General features: G+C 40.7%; 1 pseudogene; it reads left to right on the forward strand.

The window, feature by feature from the left end:
• Window positions 1-2,981: 2,981 nt before the first annotated feature.
• Window positions 2,982-7,512, forward strand: LOC122690307 (annotated as a pseudogene).
• The last annotated feature ends 14,336 nt before the right edge of the window (window positions 7,513-21,848 follow it).

A 21,848-nucleotide genomic window follows, 5' to 3' on the forward strand; every position in this document is an offset into this window, starting at 1 on the left:
GAGACATTACTTTGCCAACAAAGGTCCGTCTAGTCAAGACTATGGTTTTTCCAGTGGTCATGTATGGATGTGAGAGTTGGGCTGTGAAGAAAGCTGAGCACCGAAAAATTGATGCTTTTGAACTGTGGTGTTGGAGAAGACTCTTGAGAGTCCCTTGGACCGCAAGGAGATCCAACCAGTCTATCCTAAAGGAGATCAGTCCTGGGTGTTCATTGGAAGGACTGATGCTGAAGCTGAAACTCCAGTACTTTGGCCACCTCATGCGAAGAGTTGACTCATTGGAAAAGACCCTGATGCTGGGAGGGGTCTGGGGCAGGAGGAGAAGGGGACGACAGAGGATGAGATGGCTGGATGGCATCTCCAACTTGATGGACAGGAGTTTGAGTAAACTCCAGGAGCTGGTGATGGACAGGGAGGCCATTCATGGGGTTGCAAAGAGTCGGACACGACTAAGCGACTGAACTGAACTCTCCTGTATGCCCTCCTGGGTCTAGTTTCTTTTGCTCACTATTACATCATAACTGCTAATTCAAATGATTGAATACAGTTTTAGAATCTTCCTTCTCATTTCTGTTAATTGTATATTCATCAAACCCAGATCTCCCACATTGCAGGCCGATTCTTTACCAGCTGAGCCACAAGGGAAGCCCATATATTATTCATTCGAAGTAATACTAACTTACTGGTCCATTCCACTGCTGAGAGGAATTTGGGTAGTTTCCCAATTTTCAGCTGTCAACGAGAGTTGCTATGAACATTGTAGCATGAGTATTTTGAGGAACATACGTAAGTTCTCATGGACTTTCGCTTCCCACTTCTGCCAAGCTCAAATCTGGATTCAAATCTGGATTCTAAATCTCACTAAACAGCAGCAAATAGGTCTGATGAATTATTGTGATTTTTTAACATGAGATGTGGCCATCAGGCCTTAGAGTGGACCCCAAGTTCCCACCCTATATAATACCCTCCCACTGAGTGTGGGTGAGACCCCCGATTTGTTTCTAAGTAACAGAATACAGCAAAGTCTGTCACACTTAGGATTAGGCTACATTATAGTTACAGGCACTGGTAGCTCCATCAGCAGAGAATCTGCCTGCAGGGCAGGAGATCTGGGTTCGATCTCTGGGTCTGGAAGATCTCCTGGAGAAGGAAATCGCTACCCACTCCAGTATTCTTGCCTGGAGAATTCCATGGACAGAGGAGCCTGGCAGGCTATAATCTATGGGGTCACAAAGAGGTGGACACAACCTAGCAACATTATAGCTATACAGCAATGGGGACCGAATATCACTCCTGGGATCCAACATACACATACCCACACGGACATGTACAAAAGTCCGACTGAGAGGGCCATGTGATGAGCAACTACAGATGGGCTCCAGCTGCTGAAAGCAGCCTCTGGTTTATACCCAAGAGGGCATAGAGTTCAATGTCTATCAGATACCAGCAAGAAAATGGAAACCCAAATTCCACAGCTGCAAGCTGAAGTCTACCAACAAAACAAACAATAGTCTTAGAAATGGTGTCTCCCAGTCAGGATTTCAGATGAGAACACAGCTGGCCTTTATTACAGCCTCATGAGACACTTGGCAGAACTACTGAAGCCATGCCCAAACTTGTGACCTGTAGAAACTGTGATAAGAAATGTGTGCTGTTTTAAGTCATGAGCTCTGTGGTAATTCGTTACACAGTATAGAGGTTTCCTATCACTGCTGTAACGTATCACCACAAACAGTGATTTAAAACACACATTATCCTGACAACTCAGAAGGTAGAAATCCTAAATCAAGGTGCTGGCAGGACTTCATTTCTTATGAAAGTCCTAGGGGAGAAGCAGTACCCTTGTTTTTTGCCAGCTTCCAGTGGCCACTTGCATTCCTTGGCTCATGGCCCTTTTCTCCACTTTTCAAGTCTCTGATCTTTACTTCTTTCATCACATCTCCTACTCTGACTCAGACCTTCCCACCTTTGTCTTATCCAGATCCTTGTGGTTCCCCTGGGCCTACCAAAATAAACTGGAATTACCTCCTCAAAATCCTTAATCATATCTTCAAAGTCCCTTTCACTGTGACAGGTAATGTGTTCATAGATTCTGGGTGTTAGGATATTAACATTTTTGGGGTCCATTATTCTACCTGCCACTTGCTTCAATAGAAAACTAATACACTAGGTAGGGGAATCAGTTTTCTCCCATAATGTTCATCCCATTACAGCAACAAACCCTCCCCTATACCCCCTATTCTCTGAAAAGTAAAAGTCGCTCAGTCATGTCTGATTCTTTGGGATCCCATGGACTAAACAATCCATGGAATCCCCCAGGCCAGAACACTGGAGTGGGTAGACTTTTCCATCTCCAAGGGATCTTCCCAACCCAGGGATTGAACCCAGGTCTCCCACTAGGTTCACATATTATTTCAACAAGTCACTTAACACCTTCTCTGAGTTCATTCTGGTGGATCACTAGTAGATTAAAAGCACATACTATTGAAAAAGCCTAAAAGTCTCTCTTTTTCCAGTTTTCATGAGGTGGAGAGTGTATTTACATGGGAGCATAGCTGAGCATAACTGCTTCCCAGGTGGCACTAGTGGTAAAGGACCTGCCTGCCAATTCAGGAAACATAAGAGCCTTGGGTTCGATCCCTGGGTTGGGAAGATCCCTGGAGGAGGAAATGGCAACCCACTCCAGTATTCTTGCCAGGAGAATCAACAGAGAAGCCTGGTGGGCTACAGTCCATGTGGTTGCAAAGAGTCAGACATGACTGAAATGATTTAATGGGCATAACTGAGAAAGTGTCTTTCTTTTTATAGGCCAATGTTTTTGTTTTTTAATTTAGACAAGATAGAAAAGTGTGCTGACTGTTCTTAATATACAGTAACCTAGATGTATCAACTAAAAACTAAGTTTGGCTGTAATTTGGACCCCAAAAACACCTGTGGTTCATACTAAATAGTTCATTTATTTGTCACATGAAAATCTGGAGATGGGCAATCTAAAACTCACTGTGGCTGTAATCCATCAAGTCCTCCACCACCTCACATTTATCCAGGAATTGAAAGAGGATGAGAGGAAGAAGACAGACAGTAAAGAGAACATGCCAAGTTTCTTTTAAGAAAGGTTCCCCCAAACTGCCATGTAGTTCTACTGTCATCCCATTGGCCTTATATAACCAATCCAACAATATAGTTCTTTTTGTGAATGGTCATAAGTCCAAAACTTAAACTACAGTCACTCAGTCGTGTCTAACTCTTTGCAACAAGGACTATACAGTCCATGGAATTCTCCAGGCCACAATACTGGAGTGGGTAGCCGTTCCCTTCTCCAAGGGATCTTCCCAACCCAGGGATCACACCCAGGTCTCCCACATTGCAGGCAGGTTCTTTACAAGCTGAGCCACAAGGGAAGCAAAAGTCCAACAAGAAGGTAGTGATCCTAATACTGAGTATAGAATGAAAATTGGAGATAACGCTGCCTCTATGGAAAAGTCAAAGATATGATTTCAACCTGATGACTTCAAGTAGCCACACTGGAAGCTGAGGGCTTTGGGAAGACCATTACTGTTGTAAAAGACTTAAATTGAAATGACTTACTTGAAATTTGAGCATACACATATATTTCTTGGATGTTCAAAAACATCCTAGTCTTCTGTTCCTTTCCCTCACATCACATTAGTCACTAAGTTCTTTTGATTCTATCTTCTTTATATTAATTTCATTGTTTTCCATTGCCAGTACCATAGTAGAACCTCATCAGCTACAATATGGATTATTACAATAACATGTAGGAGGTTAGCAGAGACCTTGCTTTTTATTCTCCTGTCCTCTTCCACACCATACCATGCATGCTCAGTCACTGTCATGTCCAACTCTTTGAGACCCCATGGACTGTAGCCCACCAGGCTCCTCAGTCCATGGGATTTTCCAGGCAATAATACTGGAGTGAGTTGTCATTCTCTTCTCCAGGGGATCTTCCCGACCCAGGAATTGAACCTAGGTCTCCTGCATTGCAGGCAGATTCTTTACCATCTGAGCCACCTGGGAAGCCCCCCATACCATACCATATACCACAAATATACATACTGATCAGCTGGCTGAATTTACACAAACTTACCCATTACACTGCTCAGAATTATTTTGCCATGTTTGAATTGGATGAATACTTCCCAAATGGGTCATGTCAGATAGCCTTACAGACTTATTTCTCTCATAACCATCCATTGCTCTTTCCTTTGTTTCATGAAGGTAATCACATCTGGACCCCTATGAACAGAATTCAGACTTTCTACCCCTCCTGAGTAAAGGTTATGATCCATCCCTAAAGGTCATTAACCCTGAAACCAAGCCTAGATTTTTATGTGTGCAACAATCATTATTTATTCCTCATCCCCAGGTGCCTTCTTTGGGACTGACAGAACCCTACTAGTAGTCAGTGTCAGGAAAATGGAAAATGATGCCAGATGAAAATCTAGATCTAAACAAAGGAAAAAAAAACAATGAAAATGTAACTATCTGGGTAGACATATGGAATATTTTTTATTTTAAAAAATCTCTAAGTTAGGTTAAAAAATCTCTTTAAAATATAGTACCTTATTTTAATAGTCCGTTATAAGTTTATATCATGTGTGAAAGTAAAATGTATGACAATGAAAGCACAAAGGTTGGGATGGGAGAAATCGAAGTAAACTATTATAAAGTTCTCATACTATACATGAAGTAGTATAACTTGAAGGTAGACTCTGATTAAAGACATGTACTCTAAACCCTAAAGCAACCACAAAAATAAAACAGAAATATAGCTAATAAGCTAACAAAGGAAATGAATATAATTGTAAAAATATTCAATTCATCCAAAACAATGCAGACAAAGAGGAAATGGGAACAGAGAACAGATAGGACAAATGGAAAATAGATAGCAAGATGACAGATTTGAAGCTAACCACATCAATATTCACATTATGTGTAAATGGTGTAAATACCTGAATTAGAAGGGAAAGATTGTCAGATTGAACACAAAAGCAAGATCCAACTATATGCCGCCTATCAGAAACACATTTCATATCTAAATAAGTTAGAAGTAAAAGGATACAAATATGTATATATGTGTGTTAGTCATTCAGTCATGTCCGACTCTGTGACTCCATGGACTGTAGCCCGCCAGGCTCCTTTGTTCATGGGATTCTCTAGGCAGGAATATTGAAGTGGGTTGCCATTCCTTTCTCCAGGGGAACTTCCTGACCCAGGGATTGAACTTGGGTTTCCCGCATGGCAGGCGGATTCTTTACCATCTGCACCACCAGGGAAGCCCATGGATGGAAATATATAATGTTCAGTAGGTTAGATGTGTTAAGTGCATTTGACTTGGCATTGTCAATTTAGAGTGGGTTTATTGGGATATAACCCTATCATAGGCTGAGGATGATCTGTATGTGAAACAGACTGAAAGAAATGCAGAGACAGAGACAAATCCACAATTGTAGCTGAAGATTCCAACACCTCTCTCGTGCAACAATTGATAGAGCAAGTAGGTAGATAATTAACATATATTTTAACACTGCCAACCAATTTCAACAAGCTGCTATTTATAGAGCACGCCACTCAACAGGCAAATACAAATTCTTTTCACATGCATGTGGAACAGTTACCAAGACAGATCACATTAAGGACCATAAAACAAGTCTTTGACAGGCTAGCAGCATCTGTGTTTGCTGGTGTGTTAGGAGACTTTGACCTCTGCACTGAGTGGATTCTTTACCAGCTGAGCCACAAGAAAGGACCAAGAATACAGGACAAGATCAACTTTACACCTGGGCTGCAGTTCATCAACCCACACACTCACTGAATTATATCCAAGGGCAGTTTCCCAGGAGAGTCCCAGCTGCTTAGCCACCATCTAAACCTCCTGATAAAGAACACAGGCCTAAGGATGCTGACACAAGAAGTGTGCGACATGGTCTGAGGGTCAGGCCACTGTTATCCAGTGGCTGGAGCAGACCATCGAGGATCTGAAGACCAGGACAGCTAAGCTGGAGAAGCAATACCCCGCTCTAGAGGCAAGTCTGGAAGCCCTCAGGTGGGACAAAAATGATGTCGGATATGAATGGATTGTACAGGCTGAGTCCATCCAGATGTCCCCAATGGAAGAGGGTGGTGCGCTGGCACCTCCTCCTGGGAGGACCCTGCCGGTGGGCCCCCCACCCCTGACTGCACATGGAGAAATTAGTGGGGCTGCCCGTGCCTTCAGGACCTCAGACCAAGTTCTGCTCAGAAATCTCTTTGGTCATGTCTCCAAGGCGAATATCAATTCAGCTTGATGCACACCCGTCCCTCCAGCCTCCACCACCTGCATCCCTCCCCTGGTCTGACAGTCACGGACAGGCCAGGTCCCAGCCTTCCCATCCTCCTCTTCATACTAGGTTTGAAACCAGCCATGAGCACTCTGCTTTCCCCTCCTCTAGAAACGGCTGTGACATCCCCATTGCACCACCTCTGCCTCCAGAGAACTCCCCTCTGATGTCTGGCCTGGGTGCCGAGGCTTCCCCAGCACCCCTGACCCCCGGTGCACCTGGGCCTGCACTGCCCAGCCCAGCAGGCCTCTCACCTCCTCCTTCTCTAGGTCCAGAGATGCTGCCACCCCCTCCTCCACCTTTGCCTGGAGTGGGAATTCTTCCCGCCCCCCCTCTTCCCACCATGGGAATACTTCCTCCCCCACCTCTTCCCAGGGTAAGAATTCCTCCCATCCCCCCTCTCCCCAGAGTAGGAATTCCTCCCGCCATCCCCCCTCTTCCCAGGGTGGGAATTCCTCCCGCCCCCTCCTCTTCCAGGGATGGGAACACCCCCCACCCCCCTCTTCCCGGGATGGGAATTCCTCCCGCCCCCCTTCTTCCCAGGGTGGGAATTCCTCCCACCCCTCCTCTTCCTGGGGTGGGAATTCCTCCCGCCCCCCCCTCTTCACGAGGTGGGAATTCATCCTATCACCCCTCTTCCCAGGTTGGGAATTCCTCCTCCCTCTCCTCTTCCAGGGGTGGGAATACCCCCTACCACCGTCTTCCCAGAGTGGGAATTCCTCCTCCCCCACCTCTTCCCAGTGAAGGAATACCTCCTGCCCCACCTCCTCCTCCTCCTCCAGGTGTGGGGATTCCACCTCCTCTAACCCCTCCCCCACCACCGGCTCCTGGATCAGGCCTTCCTCTCCCACGACAAGTTGGAACTAGCACTTTACTGACACCTCAGGTGTGTGACTTTCTTCCTCCTCCATTGCCTCGTGGCTTGTTTGGATTTGGGATGAACCAGGAAAAAGGGAGTAGGAAGCAGCCAGTAGAGCCCTGTCAGCTGATGAAGCCTCTATTTTGGACAAGAATTCAGCTGCACAGTAGAAGAGACTCCAGCGCTTCACTTATTTGGGAAAAAAATGAAGAGCCATCCATAAATTTTCATGAATTTGAGGAATTGTTTTCTAAATCTACTGTCAAGGAAAGGAAGAAACCCATTTCTGACACCATCACAAAGACCAAGGCTAAGCAAAAAGCAAAAATAAGCATGAAAACCTGACCAATGAAAAGCAGAACAAAAATGAGTCACTGCAGCTGCTTCCACAGAATTCAGCTGGCCTGAGGGCAGGAAGGAAAGTCATCATTTTGATCACGTTTCTTCTTGGCTTCTTGCATAATCTTTATGTTTTCCAGTTTACTGATTGTTGAATTCTACACTGTATTCATATAAAAATGCAAAAGCAGTAGGTCAGTGGAGAATGTGACACCTTTTCTTTTTGTAAAAGTTTATGGTATTTTACCAATAGACCAAAACAGCATGTGTAAGAGGCAGTATCTGCATTAATTCTGAACATGCTAAACAGTAACCTCCAACTTACTGTTGTGAGAATATTCCCTGTTACAGCGAAACACTCTTTCTCCTGACGACCAGTACTCCACGTTACTACATTTATATTTATGGTTAACGTGATATTTCTAGTGACTTGTTTGTATCAGTTTCACATCTACATATAAATTTTCTATTTTAAAATTGAGGTACCATTTATATATGTCATAGATAAGGCTTTCCCAGCTCTTGGGTTGGTCTCTGTAACTATATATTTGTGAAAGAAGATTATCATTTATTTTTTTTAACTCATCACACAATGAATAGGAAAAAAAATATAGCAAAAGGAAAACCCTTTCTATACATCATTTAATATAGGCAGGAATCATAATTTTAAGTTAAATGAGGGCCTTTATCAACCGTGTCCTTTAGGACCTACATAAAGCCAGTCTGCAGCAAAGGTCAATTAAACAAAAGTTGTGCCTCTCTAACTTTTACCATTGCCCTTCTCAAAGAAAATGACACAGTGCTTTTAAATAATCCTCATAAAATTGCCAAACATGACTAACTGTTGGCAAAAAAAAAAAAAAAAAAAGAGTAACTTTTAGATGGATTGATATCTACCTAGGACTTGTTCATTAAACCCACCTGCCTGAGTACTGTGACTTGATTGGGGTTTTCTTCAAGTCACTCCTGAAGCACTGTGATGGCTGTGTCTAACATTAATAGATTTTTAAAAATGATATGTGTTGGGGTATGGTTATGAATAAAGGGGAGAATCTGTTGCTATTGCAAACCAATTATGGAGGCAACTTAAAATGAAAATCTGAATTGTAACTATGTTTCTATTTATGTAAAATACTGTCCTTACCTTTCAGTCTGTAGTTGATGTGCACAGACACACTAGTGGCTCTCAGACTGTTGTTCTGCCATCTTCCTGTCTCCTTGAGTCCCTCCATGTGTATATGAACTTCAATGACATAATGGGGCATTTAACAGAGATTGCTATGTGCAATACTGTATTTAGTGTTTCTATTTTAATTTTTCTAGGATGTTAATTTATATGAAAATAAAATACATAATAAATGAAAAAAACAAGTCTTTGATAAATTTCAAAGGTTTCAAATCATAAAAATTACATTCCTGTCTACAATGGCATTGCTATAAATAGGTAACAGAAATATTCCTGGAAATTCTCTAATGTCTAGGAAATAAATACACTTTGTTTGACTATTTGAAATCCATGGGTCAAGGAAGAAATCAATAGCGAAATTAAAAAAAAATTTAACCAAATGAAAATACAACCTATCCAAGTTTGGAGTTACCAACAAAGCAGTACCCAGAGAGAAATTTATAGCATTAAAGTCCCTAAGTTAGAAAAGAAATTTCTCAAATTGATGTCCTGTGGTCCAGTGGTTAGGACTTGGTGCTTTCACTGCCAGGCGCACAGTTCTATCCTTGGTTTGGGAACTAAGGTCCCACAATCTGTGCAGTGCAGCTAAAAAAAAAAATAAAAATCAGGGGAAGGAAAGTATGGATTAATTACAAAGGGGCATGAGGAAACTTTTGAAAATATTAGATATACTCATCATCCTGATTGTGGTGACAGTGTCAAAGATATATCCATATTTCAAAACTTGAACAGTATGCTTTAAATGTGCAATGATATTGTTTAGGTCAAATTACATTTCAACAGATCTGTTGTTAAAATGCATTACAGGGCCAAGATGGTGGAGAAGAAAGATCTGAATTTATGCCCTCCCACAAGCACACCAAAATTACAATTATTTACAGAGCAACTATCAATGAGAAAGCTCTGAATACTAACAGAAGACTTTGCACAACTAAAGATATAAAGAAACCACAACAAGGCAGGCAGGAGGGGTAGAAACATGGTATCATCAAGACCCAACAACCAGGGAGGTGACCCACAAATGGGAGGATAGTCACAACTACAGAGGTTCTCCCCAAGAGTGAGGAGTCTGAGTCCCTTATCAGGCTCTCCAAATCAAGGGGGTCTAGCACCGGCAAGACAAGCCCCCAGGAACATCTGGCTTTGAAGATCAGTGGTGATTGTATACAGGAGAGTCAGGAGGCTTTAGGAAATAGAGATTCTGCTCCAAAACGTAATATACAAAATCTCCGAGACCCAGGACAGAAATAGTAATTCAAAAGGAGCCTGGGCCAGACCTACCTGCTGATCTTGGTCAGAAGACAACTGAGACATGTCCCTGGGGACACAGATCCTGGTAGCAGCCATTTGGGGGACCTACTCTACCACAAGGATACTGATCCTAATAAGCACCAATTCAGAGCCCCCTCTCTAACATATGAGCCCAGGAAGATTACCCATCCACCAGCCAGGTGGCACCAGTTCAGGGACAACCCAGGAAAAGCAGCAAGCATTCCAGGACCCATCTCCATCCACCAGTGGGCCAACGTCCTGCACACGAGGCAGGGCCTGGAAGCCAACTGGTCCAGGGTACAGCCCCACCTACCAGTGCACCCAGACTAGTAGATCCATTCACAAGAGAGGGGCCCATGAAGCCAACATAGGCTGCATCCCTAGAGCATACACCTCTGGGGACCAGAAGCTGTACCTCCTAGAAGGTCTCCTACAGAAGGCCACTCTCCAAGATCACAAAACATAATATGTAAGAATATATTCTCAGAGAATTGGATACAATTAGGAAACAGACAAATATTCTCCAAATGAAGGAAAAAGATAAAACCACAGAAGAACTAAGCAAACGGAAGAAAAGCAATATACTCAATAAAGAGTTTGAGGTTATGATAATAAAGTTGCTCAGTGAACTTAGGAGAAGAACAAAAACAGTAAGAAGTTTAAGAGAGAGTTAGAAAATATAATGCAAAAGTAGGAAGTCAAGAAACACCTGGAGTAACAGGCAAATTTGGCCTTGGAGTACGGAATGCAGCAGGCAGGGCAAAGGTTCATATAGTTTTGCCAAAAGAACACATTGATCATAGCAAGCACCCTCTTCCAACAACACAAGAGAAGACTCTGCACATGGACATCATCAGATGGTCAACACCAAAATCAGACTGATTATATTCTTTGCAGCCAAAGATGGAGAAGCTCTATACAGTCAGCAAAAACAACACTGGGAGCTGACTGTGGCTCAGATCATGAACTCCTTATTGCCAAATTCAGACTTAAATTGAAGAAAGTAGGGAAAACCACTAGACCATTCATATGACCTAAATCAAATCCATTATGATTATACAGTGGAAGTGGGAAATAGATTTAAGGGACTAGATCTGATAGACACAGTGCCTGATGAACTATGGACAGAGGTTCGTGACATTGTACAGGAGACAGGGATCAAGACCATCTCCACGAAAAAGAAATGCAAAAAAGCAAAATGGCTGTCTGAGGAGGCCTTACAAATAGCTATGAAAAGAAGAGAAGCAAAAAACAAAGGAGAAAAGGAAAGATATACCCATTTGAATGCAAAGTTCCAAAGAATAGCAAGGAGAGATAAGAGAGACTTCCTCAGTGATCAGTGCAAAGAAATAGAGGAAAACAATAAAATGGAAAAGACTAGAGATCTCTTCAAGAAAATTAGAGATACCAAGGGAACATTTCATGCAAAGATGGGCTCAATAAAGGACAGAAATGATACGGACCTAACAGAAGCAGAAGATATTAAGAAGAGGTAGCAAGAATACACAGAAGAACTGCACCAAAAAAGATCTTCATGACACAGATGATCATGATGGTGTGATCAGTCACCTAGAGCCAGACATCCTGGAATGTGAAGTCAAGAGGCCTTAGGAAGCATCACTACAAACAAAGCTAGTAGAAGTGATGGAATTCCAACTGAGCTATTCCAAATCCTAAAAGATGATGCTGTAAAAGTGCTGCACTCAATATGTCAACAAATTTGGAAAACTCAGCAGTGGCCACAGGACTGGAAAAGGTCAGTTTTCATTCCAATCCCAAAGAAAGGCAATGCCAAAGAATGCTCAAACTACTGCACAATTGCACTCCTCTCACACGCTAGTAAAGTAATGCTCAAAATTCTCCAAGCCAGGCTTCAAGAATACATGAACTGTGAACTTCCAGATGTTCAAGCTCGTTTTAGAAAAGGCAGAGGAACCAGAGATCAAATTGCCAACATCTGCTGGATCATGGGAAAAGCAACAGAGTTCCAGAAAAACATCTATTTCTGCTTTATTGACTATGCCAAGGCCTTTGACTGTGTGGACCACACCAAACTCTGGAAAATTCTGAAGGAGATGGGAATATCAGACCACCTTAACTGCTTCTTGGGAAATCTGTATGCAGGTCAAGAAGCAACAGTTGGAACTGGACATAGAACAATGGACTCGTTCCAAATAGGGAAAGGAGTACATCAAGGCTATATATTGTCACCCTGCTTATTTAACTTATATGCAGAGTACATCATGAGAAATGCTGGGCTGGATGGAGTACAAGCTGGAATCAAGATTGCTGAGAGAAATATCAATAACCTCAGATATGCAGATGACACCACCTTTATGGCAGAAAGTGAAGAACTAAAGAACCTCTTGATGAAAGTGAAAGAGGAGAGTGAAAAAGTTGGCTTAAAGCTCAACATTCAAAAAACTATGATCATGGCATCTGGTTCCATCACTTCATGGCAAACAGATGAGGAAAACAGTGGAAACAATGGCAGACTTTATTTTTGGGGGCTCCAAAATCACTGCAGATGGTGACTGCAGCCATGAAATTAAAAGACACTTGCTCCTTGAAAGGAAAGTTATGACCAACCTAGACATCGTATTAAAAAGCAGAGACATTACTTTGCCAACAAAGGTCCATCTAGTCAAGGATATGGTTTTTCCAGTAGTCATGTATGGATGTGAGATTTGAACTATAAAGAAAGTTGGGTGCTTTAGAATTGATGCTTTGGAACTATGGTGTTGGAGAAGACTCTTGAGAGTCCCTTGGACTGCAAGGAGATACAACCAGTCCATCCTAAAGGAGATCAGTCCTGAGTGTTCAGTGGAAGGACAGATGCTGAAGCTGAAACTCCAATACTTTGGCCACCTGATGTGAAGAACTGACTCATTTGAAAAGACCCTGATGCTAGGAAAGCTTGAAGGCAGGAGGAGAAGGGGACAACAGAGGATGAGATGGTTGAATGGCATCACCGACTCAATGAATGTGAGTTTGAGTAAACTCCAGGAGTTGGTGATGGACAGGGAGGCCTGGCGTGCTGCAGTCCATGGGTTCACAAAGAGTTGGACACAAGTGAGCAACTGAACTGAAAAAATATGAAGAACCACCAAACGGTGTGAAGAATACTGAAATAAAAAATACACTGGAAGAAAGCAACAGTAGATTGTACAGAGGAACAGCTGCCCAGCCAACTAGAAGACAGAGTTGTGAAAATAACCCAAGCTGAACAGAAAAAAGAAATAAATAAAAGAATTTTGAAAAGTGAAGATAATGTTAGAAAGTTCAAGAACAACATCAAGCAAACTAACATTTGCAATATAGGGGTCCTAGAATAAAAGAGAGAAAGGGGGTCACACAGTTTAGTTAAAGACATAAAAGCTGAAAACTTCCCTCAGCTGGGAAAGAAAACAGATATCCAGGTTCAGGAAGCACAAAGTCCCAAACAAGATGAACTCACAGAGATCCACTCACTGTAATTAAAATGTCTAGAAAAAGAAAGAAAAAATCTTAAAAGCAGTAAGGGAAGAGCAACTAATCACATACAAGGGAACTCTCATAAGACTATTAGTTGACTTTTCAGCAGAAATTCTGCATGACAGAAGGAAGTGGCACAACATACTTAAAGTGATGAAACAAAAAACCCTACAATGAAGAATAACCACAAAGGTTATCACTCAAATTTGAAAGAAAGATCAAAAGCTTTACCGATAAGCAAAAGCTAAAAGTTTAGCATCACAAAACCAGCTTTATTAGAAATGTTAAAGAGACTTCTCTAAGCAGAAAAGGCCACAGTTAGAAATATAAAAATTATGAAAGGGAAAGATCTCATTGGTAGAAACAAATACACAGTAAAGTAGATCAAATAATAAAACTAGTAGGAAGGTTAAAAGACAAAACTGTTGACATTATTTATCTCCATAATAAGTAGTTAAAGAATACACAGAAAAACATAATATGATGTTAAAAGCATTAAACGTGTAGTGAGGGGACTAAAAATACAAGGCTGTCAGTAAAAATACAAGGCTGTCAAAATGTGTTCAACCAAAAGAGATCAACAAATCAAATATATATATATATATATAGTGAAAGTGTTAGTCGCTCAGTCGTGTCTCTTTGTGACCCCATGGACTGTAGCCCACCAGGCTCCTCTGTCCATGGAATTCTCCAGATAAGAAGATTGGAGTGGGTGGCCATTCCCTTCTCCAGGGGCTCTTCCTGACCCAAGGATTGAACCCAGGTCCCCCACAGTGCAGGCAGACTCTTTACCAACTTAGCCACCAGGAAAGACCTATTTATATATAGTTTTATTTATAAACCCCATGGAAAACACAAACCAAAAATCTATAATAGATGCACTCATACAAAAGATTTAAAAAAATAAAAAATAACACTAAAAATAGTCATCAAACCACAAAGGGAGAACCAAAAGAAACTACAAAACAACCAGAAAACAATAAAGAAAATGTCAATAAAAGTACATATTTGTCAATAATTACTTTAATGTAAATACACTAAACATTCCAAACAAAAGACATAATGGCTGAATGGATTTAAAAAAAAAACACACAAATATGCTGCCTACAAGAGATTCACTTCAAATTCAAAGACACACAGAGACTGAAAGTGAGGGAATGGAAAAAGGTATTCCATGCAAATGAAACAAAAAGACATCTGAGGTAGCAATACCTATAAAACAAAGACTGTGACAAGAGATAAAGACATTATATAATGAATCAAGGATCAATCCAACAAGAAGATATAACCATTGTAAATATACATGGATTCATTATAAGCAGCTAAATACATAAAGTACACATTAACAAACGAAAAGGGAGAAATTGATAGTAATAGCAAGGAACTTAAACATCCAAGTACATCAACAGACAGATCATCCAGACAGAAAATCTATAAGAAAACACTGGCCTTAAATGGTACTTTGGATCAGATTGATACTTATGTGTATTTTTATAAATGTAAATCTGATCTAATGTGTCATACACACACACACACACACACACACACACACACACACATATATTCCATCCAAAAAACAAAATACACATTCTTTTCAAGTGCACATGGAACATTCTCCAGAGTAGATCACACTCTAGGTGACAAAACAATCTTAGTGAATTTAATAAGACTAAAATTTTATCAAGCATGTCTTCTGACAATACTATGAGGCTAGAAATCAACTATGAGGGAAAAAACTGTGAAAACACAAACATGTGGAGACTAAACAGTATGCTACTAAGCAACCAATGGGTCACTGAAGAAAGCAAAGAGGATATTTAAAGATACCTGGAGAGAAATGAAAACAAAAACATGATCCAAAAATCTATGAGATGCAACAAAAGCAGTTCTAAGGAAGTTTATAGCAATACAAGCCTACCCAGGGAAACAAAAATCTCAAATAAAAAACCTAATCTTACACTGAAAAGAATTAGAAAAAGAACAAAGTCCAAATTTAGTAGAGGGAAAGAATAAAGATCAGAGCAGAAATAGAGTCCAAAACAAGTATGAAAGGAATAGCTGGTTCTTTAAAAAGATGAAATCAATAAATCTTTAGGGAGACACATAGTAGCAGGACACAAAATTGATATACAGAAATTTGTTGCATTTCTGTATAACAACATACCAGAAAGAGAAATTAAGAAAATCTCATAACTGCATCAAAAGGATAAAATACCTAGGAATAAATCTAACCAAGGAGGTAAAACACCTGTACTTGGAAAACTGTAATGCTGATAAAAGAAACTGAATATGACACCAACAGTATGAAAGATATACCATGCTCAATAAATTGAAGAATTAGTATTTTTATAATGAAATACTAATTGTAAGACAATCTACAAATTCAATGCAATCCCTATCAAAATACCAATGGCATTTTTCACAGAGTTAGAACAATCCTAAAATTTGTATGGAAATAAAACAGATCCTGAGTAGCCAAAACAAACTTGAGAAGGAAGAATGAAGCTGAAGATATCACAACCCGAGACTTCAAACAATACTACAAAGCTATAATAATCAATATAGTGATTGAGTGAGTGAAGGTTGCTCAGTCATGTCTGACTTTGCGACCCCATGGACTATACAGTCCATGGAATTCTCCAGGCCAGAATACTGCAGTGGGTAGCTGTTACCTTCTCCAGAGGATCTTCCCAACCCAGGTGTCGAACCCAGGTCTCCCTTATGGCAGGCAGATTCTTTACCAGCCAACCCACCAGGAAAGCCCAAATCAATATAGTACTGGCACAAAAACAGACACATATATCAGTGGAACTAAACAGAGAGCCCAGAAATTAACCCACACTTCTATGGAAATTAATCAATGACAAAGGAGGCAAGAATATACAATAGGAAAAAGACAGCCTTTTCAGTAAATTGGGCTGGGAAACTGGACAGTTACATGCAAAAGAATTAAACTGGACTACTTTCTCATACTATAAACAAAAATAAACTCAAAGTGGATTAAAGACTTAAACATAAGACCTGAAACCATAAAAATCCTTCAAAAACATAAGCAGTATGCTCTGTGACATCAAGCAGGCAGCTTACTATTGAACAGTTCAGTTCAGTTGCTCAGTTATGTCTGACTCTTTGCGACCCCATGAACCTCAGCATGCCAGACCCCCCCTTTCCTTCACCAACTCCAAGAGTTTACCCAAACTGATGTCCTTGAGTCAGTGATGCCATCCAACCATCTCATCCTCTGTCGGCCCCTTCTCCTCCTGCTTTCAATCTTTCCCAGCATCAGGGTCTTTTCAAATGAGTCAGCTCTTCACATCAGGTGGCCAAAATATTGGAGTTTCAGCTTCAACATCAGTCATTCCAGTGAACACCCAGGACTGATCTCCTTTAGGGCGGACTGGTTGGATCTCCTTGCAGTCCAAGGGACTCTCAAGAGTCTTCTCCAATACAACAGTTCTAAAGCATCAATTCTTATGCGCTCAGCTTTCTTTATAGTCCAACTCTCACATCCATACATGACTACTGGAAAAACCATAGCCTTGACTTGACAGACCTTTGTTGACAAAGTAATGTCTCTGCTTTTCTATATGATGTCTAGGTTGGTCATAACTTTCCTACCAAGGAGTAAGTATCTTTTAATTTCATGGCTGTAATCACCATCCACAGTGATTTTGGAGCCCAAAAAAATAATGTCAGCCACTGTTTCCACTGTTTCCCCATCTATTTGCCATGAAGTGATGGGACCAGATGCCATGATCTTAGTTTTCTGAATGTTGAGCTTTAAGCCAACTTTTTCACTCTCCTCTTTCACTTTCATCAAGAAGTCTTTAGTTGTTCTTCACTTTCTGCCATAAGGGTGGTGTCATCTGCATATCTTAGGTTATTGATATTTCTCTCAGCAATGTTGATTTCCAGCTTGTGCTTCATCCAGCCCAGCGTTTCTCATGATGTACTCTGCATATAAGTTAAATAAGCAGGGTGACAATATACAGCCTTGACATACTCCTTTTTCTATTTGGAACTAGTATGTTGTTCCTTGTCCAGTTCTAACTGTTGCTTCCTGACCTGCATGCAGGTTTCTTAAGAAGCAGGTCAGGTGGCCTGGTATTCCCATCTCCTTCAAAATTTTCCACAGTTTATTGTGATCCACAGAGTCAAAGACTTTTCCATAGTCAATAAAGCAGAAATAGATGGTTTTCTGGAACTCTGTTGCTTTTTCCATGATCCAGCGGATGTTGGCAATTTGATCTCTGGTTCCTCTGCCTTTTCTAAAACCAGCTTGAACATCTGGAAGTTCATGGTTCACATATTGCTGAAGCCTGACTTGGAGAATTTTAAGCATTACTTTACTAGCATGTAAGATGAGTGCAATTGTGCAGACGTTTGAGCATTATTTGGGATTCCCTTTCTTAGGGACTGGAATGAAAACTGACCATTTCCAGTCCTGTGGCCACTGCTGAGTTTTCCAAATTTGTTGACATATTGAGTGCAGCACTTTCACAGCATCATCTTTTAGGATTTGAAATATGAAATAGCTCAACTGGAATTCCATCACCTCCACTAGCTTTGCTCGTAGTGATACTTCCTGAGGCCCACTTAACTTCACATTCCAGGATGTCTGGCTCTAGGTAAGTGATCACACCATCGTGATTATCTGGGTCATGAAGATCTTTTTTGTACATTTATTCTGTGCATACTTGCCACCTCTTCTTAATATCTTCTACTTTTGTTAGGTCCTTACCATTTCTGTTCTTTATTGAGCCCATCTTTGCATGAAATGTTTCCTTGGCATCTCTAATTTTCTTGAAGAGATCTCTAGTCTTTCCTATTCTATTGTACAGGAGAAGGTATTTGAACAGGAGAAGGTATTTGCAAATGATCGACATGTCATAGGGTAATATCCAAAATATACAAAGAAATCACACAATTCAACATCCAGAACAGAAACAACCTGATTTTAAAATGGGTAGAGAACGTGAATAGACATTTTTCCAAAAGACAACATACAGATGGCAAATGGACACATGAAAGGATGCTCAACACCACTAACCACCAGGAAAATGTAAATCAAAATCATGATGATATATCACCTCACCTGTCAGAATGGCTACTATCAAAAAGAAATAACAAGTGTTAAAAAAAAAAAAAAAAGAAATAACAAGTGTTGGGGAAGATGTTAATAAAAGGGATCTCTCATGCACTGTTTCTGGGGATGTAAGTTGGTGCAGTCACTATGGAAAACATTATGGAAGTTCCCCCAAAATTAAAAATAGAGCTATGGAATGATTCAGAAATTCCACTTCTGGTTATTTTTCCAAAGAAAAAAAAAGACTAACTTTAAATTATATATGCACCCTTTTAGAGTTCATTGAAACATTATTTACAATAGCCAAGATATGAAACAACCTACCTGTCCATCAATACATGAATGGATAAAGAAGATGTGGTATAACACACACATGTGATGAATTACTCAGCTTTAAAAAAAAAGAGTGAAATCTCACCATAAGCAAAAACATGGATGGGTCTAGAGGGTGTTATGATAAGTGAAATATGTCAGGCAGAGAAAAACAAATACCATACGATTTCACTCATGTGGCATCTAAATAATAAATGAACAAACATAAGAAAACAGAAACAAACTCAGAACAAACAGGTGGTTGCCAGTGCAGAGATCAAAAAAGAAACAGGTGAGGAAGTTTAAGAGGTAAAATTTCCAGTGGCAAAATACATGTCATGGAGATGAAATGTACAGCATGGAGAATACAGTAAATAATATTGTACTATCTTTGCATGGTGACAGATGGTAACGAAATTTATCATGATGATCATTTTGCAATATATAGAAATCAAATCACTATGTTGGGCACCTGAAACTAACAGTGTAGTAGGTCAGTGATACTTCAAAAAATGCTACCCAGATATAGGAAACACCCTGTGTTCAGCTGGCACTGTATTTCTTTAAGTCCCTAGCCAGTTCTTGAGCCTCTTCCCTGCTTAAGAATGGGCCACCACAAAAATAGAGGAGGATGCAAATGCAGGTAGCTATTTTCCAAATGTACAACAAAGCCTGAACCTGAGAATTTCATAGGGTTTTGTGAAGATCAAAAGCAATAAGAGCTCATTACAAAGCTAGAAAGTGATATGAAAATGTTAATGACTTCTCTCTCGTTTCAGGTTTCCTGGTAAAGTAAATAATAGGACTTACTAGAGCCATGTTTGGAATTGGATAAAGTCTGTTGTTGGTCCTCTGTGCCCTGACTTTTATACCCTCATGTTGTGACTCCTAATGCCAGGGAGAGCCAAACAGGACTCCATCTTGCAACTCTTTCTCCTCTGCTCTCTGCTAAACCCCTAGCAAGCTTCCTGTCTCTCCTAGAGAGCCTGCTCTCAATGAAATGACAGTGAATGTTAAATAAGTGATTCAGATAAATGACTTTCTTAAAAGCCATTTACCCATATGTTATCTTTGACCCTTAGTGGCTTACGATGCCTTAAAGCTGGTTTAATACTAATTTCAACAAAACCCCTCATTGGCTAGCTCTTACAAGGTGGTGGCATTTGGAGTTAGATGGCCCCTTATTCAGTTAATCTTTTCAGAAACTAAAGACTTCTTGAAAACCCCTTCTGTTGAGTTAACAATGCTGCAGTTTTTCTGCTGTAGTTATTTTATTATAAACTGGGGATCCATTACAAGAGTATATCTAAAACTCATAAATTTCCTTCCTCTTCCCCCACCCATGTATGTACACCTTTAAAAATAAGAAAGCAAAGCAGCTCTGATTACTAAAAGCATCACAATGTACAGTTTCATCCCTTGTATATCACATTGGGATTATAATTAAATCGTTAAAATGCATTGCTAATCTGTAAATCTGGTCTCATTAGCATAAGTGTGCTTCATAATTGCAAAACACAGTGAACGCTTGTGACTTTGACTTCTGGACTAGTAATCCTGCGTGAATGCCCCTCCCCGCATCGTGGCCCAAGAGCTTCTGGGCCAGGCTTTCTCCAATTTTGTTCTATATGCCAGGCCAGTGGTCTTGGTTTTCCTTTCTTTTGAATCAACTTTCAAACATTATCAGACCTCCAACAAACTCTCAATCGGTTTTTTAATATATCTAGTCTGAGATAGTTCTTCCCCTTCTTTTGGAATAAAGTATAAAATATAGGCTTATTGATAGGATCAATCTCCTGGGGCCTTTGAGAAAAGTATAAGCTAATCTAGTCAGTTGACATCTTTACTTGCACTGATGTCCTCGAGATTTTTTCTTACCCAAGTATTTTTTGGGAAGTGACAGGCACTGCCTCGTTGCATTGGCTTTTTGTTTCCATCCATTAATTTTTAGCTTATCATTGCTGTCCTAGGCTGTAGCCATATCTGGGCATCCAAGGATATCTGTTTTTTTTAAGATATACATGCACACACACAAGTACTATGCACTGCTCAGCATCATTCTCAGTTAGGTGCCCATGTTCTCCCCAGGCTAGCCTTGGCTTACTCCTCCCCTGTATTACTGCACACATTCCTTTCTGGGATATCAGAGCTGTTCCCAGGCCATGGGGTCTGGATACAGATACCTACTCCCCTCTATCTCACCTAAAAAGTCGTATAGTCAAAGCTATGACCTTTCCAGTAGTCATGTATGGATGTGAGAGTTGGACAATAAAAAAGGCTGAGCATCGAAGAATTGATATCTTTGAAGTATGGTGATGCAGAAGACTCTTGATAGTCCCTTGGACAGCAAGGAGATCCAACCAGTCCATCCTAAATGAAATCAGTCCTGAATATTCATTGGAAGGACTGATGGTAAAGCTAAAGCTTCAGTACTTTGGCCACCTGATGCGAAGAACTGACTCACTGGAAAAGACGCTGATGCTGGGAAAGATTGAAGGCAGGAGGATAAGGGGATGACAGAGGATAAGATGGTTGGATGGCATCACCGACTTGAAGGACATAAGTTTGAGCAAGCTCCAGGAGTTGGTGATGGACAGGGAAGCCTGGCAGTCCATAGGGTCACAAAGAGTTGGACATGACTGAGCAACTGGAGACACCATCCACCGGCCTTTTGGGGCCTGATCGCAATGCTGAAAGAAAAGGTTTTCAGTAGGAAGGAAACTTTCTGTCTACCTTTCCTAGAGTGATACTTTTCTGTCTTCTCCCTGGGAACATATAATCTGACAGTGCATGTTGGGGCAACAGTAGGGGAGGAGAGAGGTCCTCACGACTCATGCTAGTTCATTCTCCTTTTCTGCAATGTCACTGGATGGGTGGGGTAAGATTCGAAAACTTGGCTTTTCTTTCAAATATTCCCTAATAGCTGGAGAATCCTCCTTCTCTTTTTCCAACAACTTCCTCAGATTGGGGGGGGGGTAG

Source organism: Cervus elaphus, chromosome X (genome assembly GCF_910594005.1).
Source record: "Cervus elaphus chromosome X, mCerEla1.1, whole genome shotgun sequence".
Taxonomy (NCBI): domain Eukaryota; kingdom Metazoa; phylum Chordata; class Mammalia; order Artiodactyla; family Cervidae; genus Cervus; species Cervus elaphus.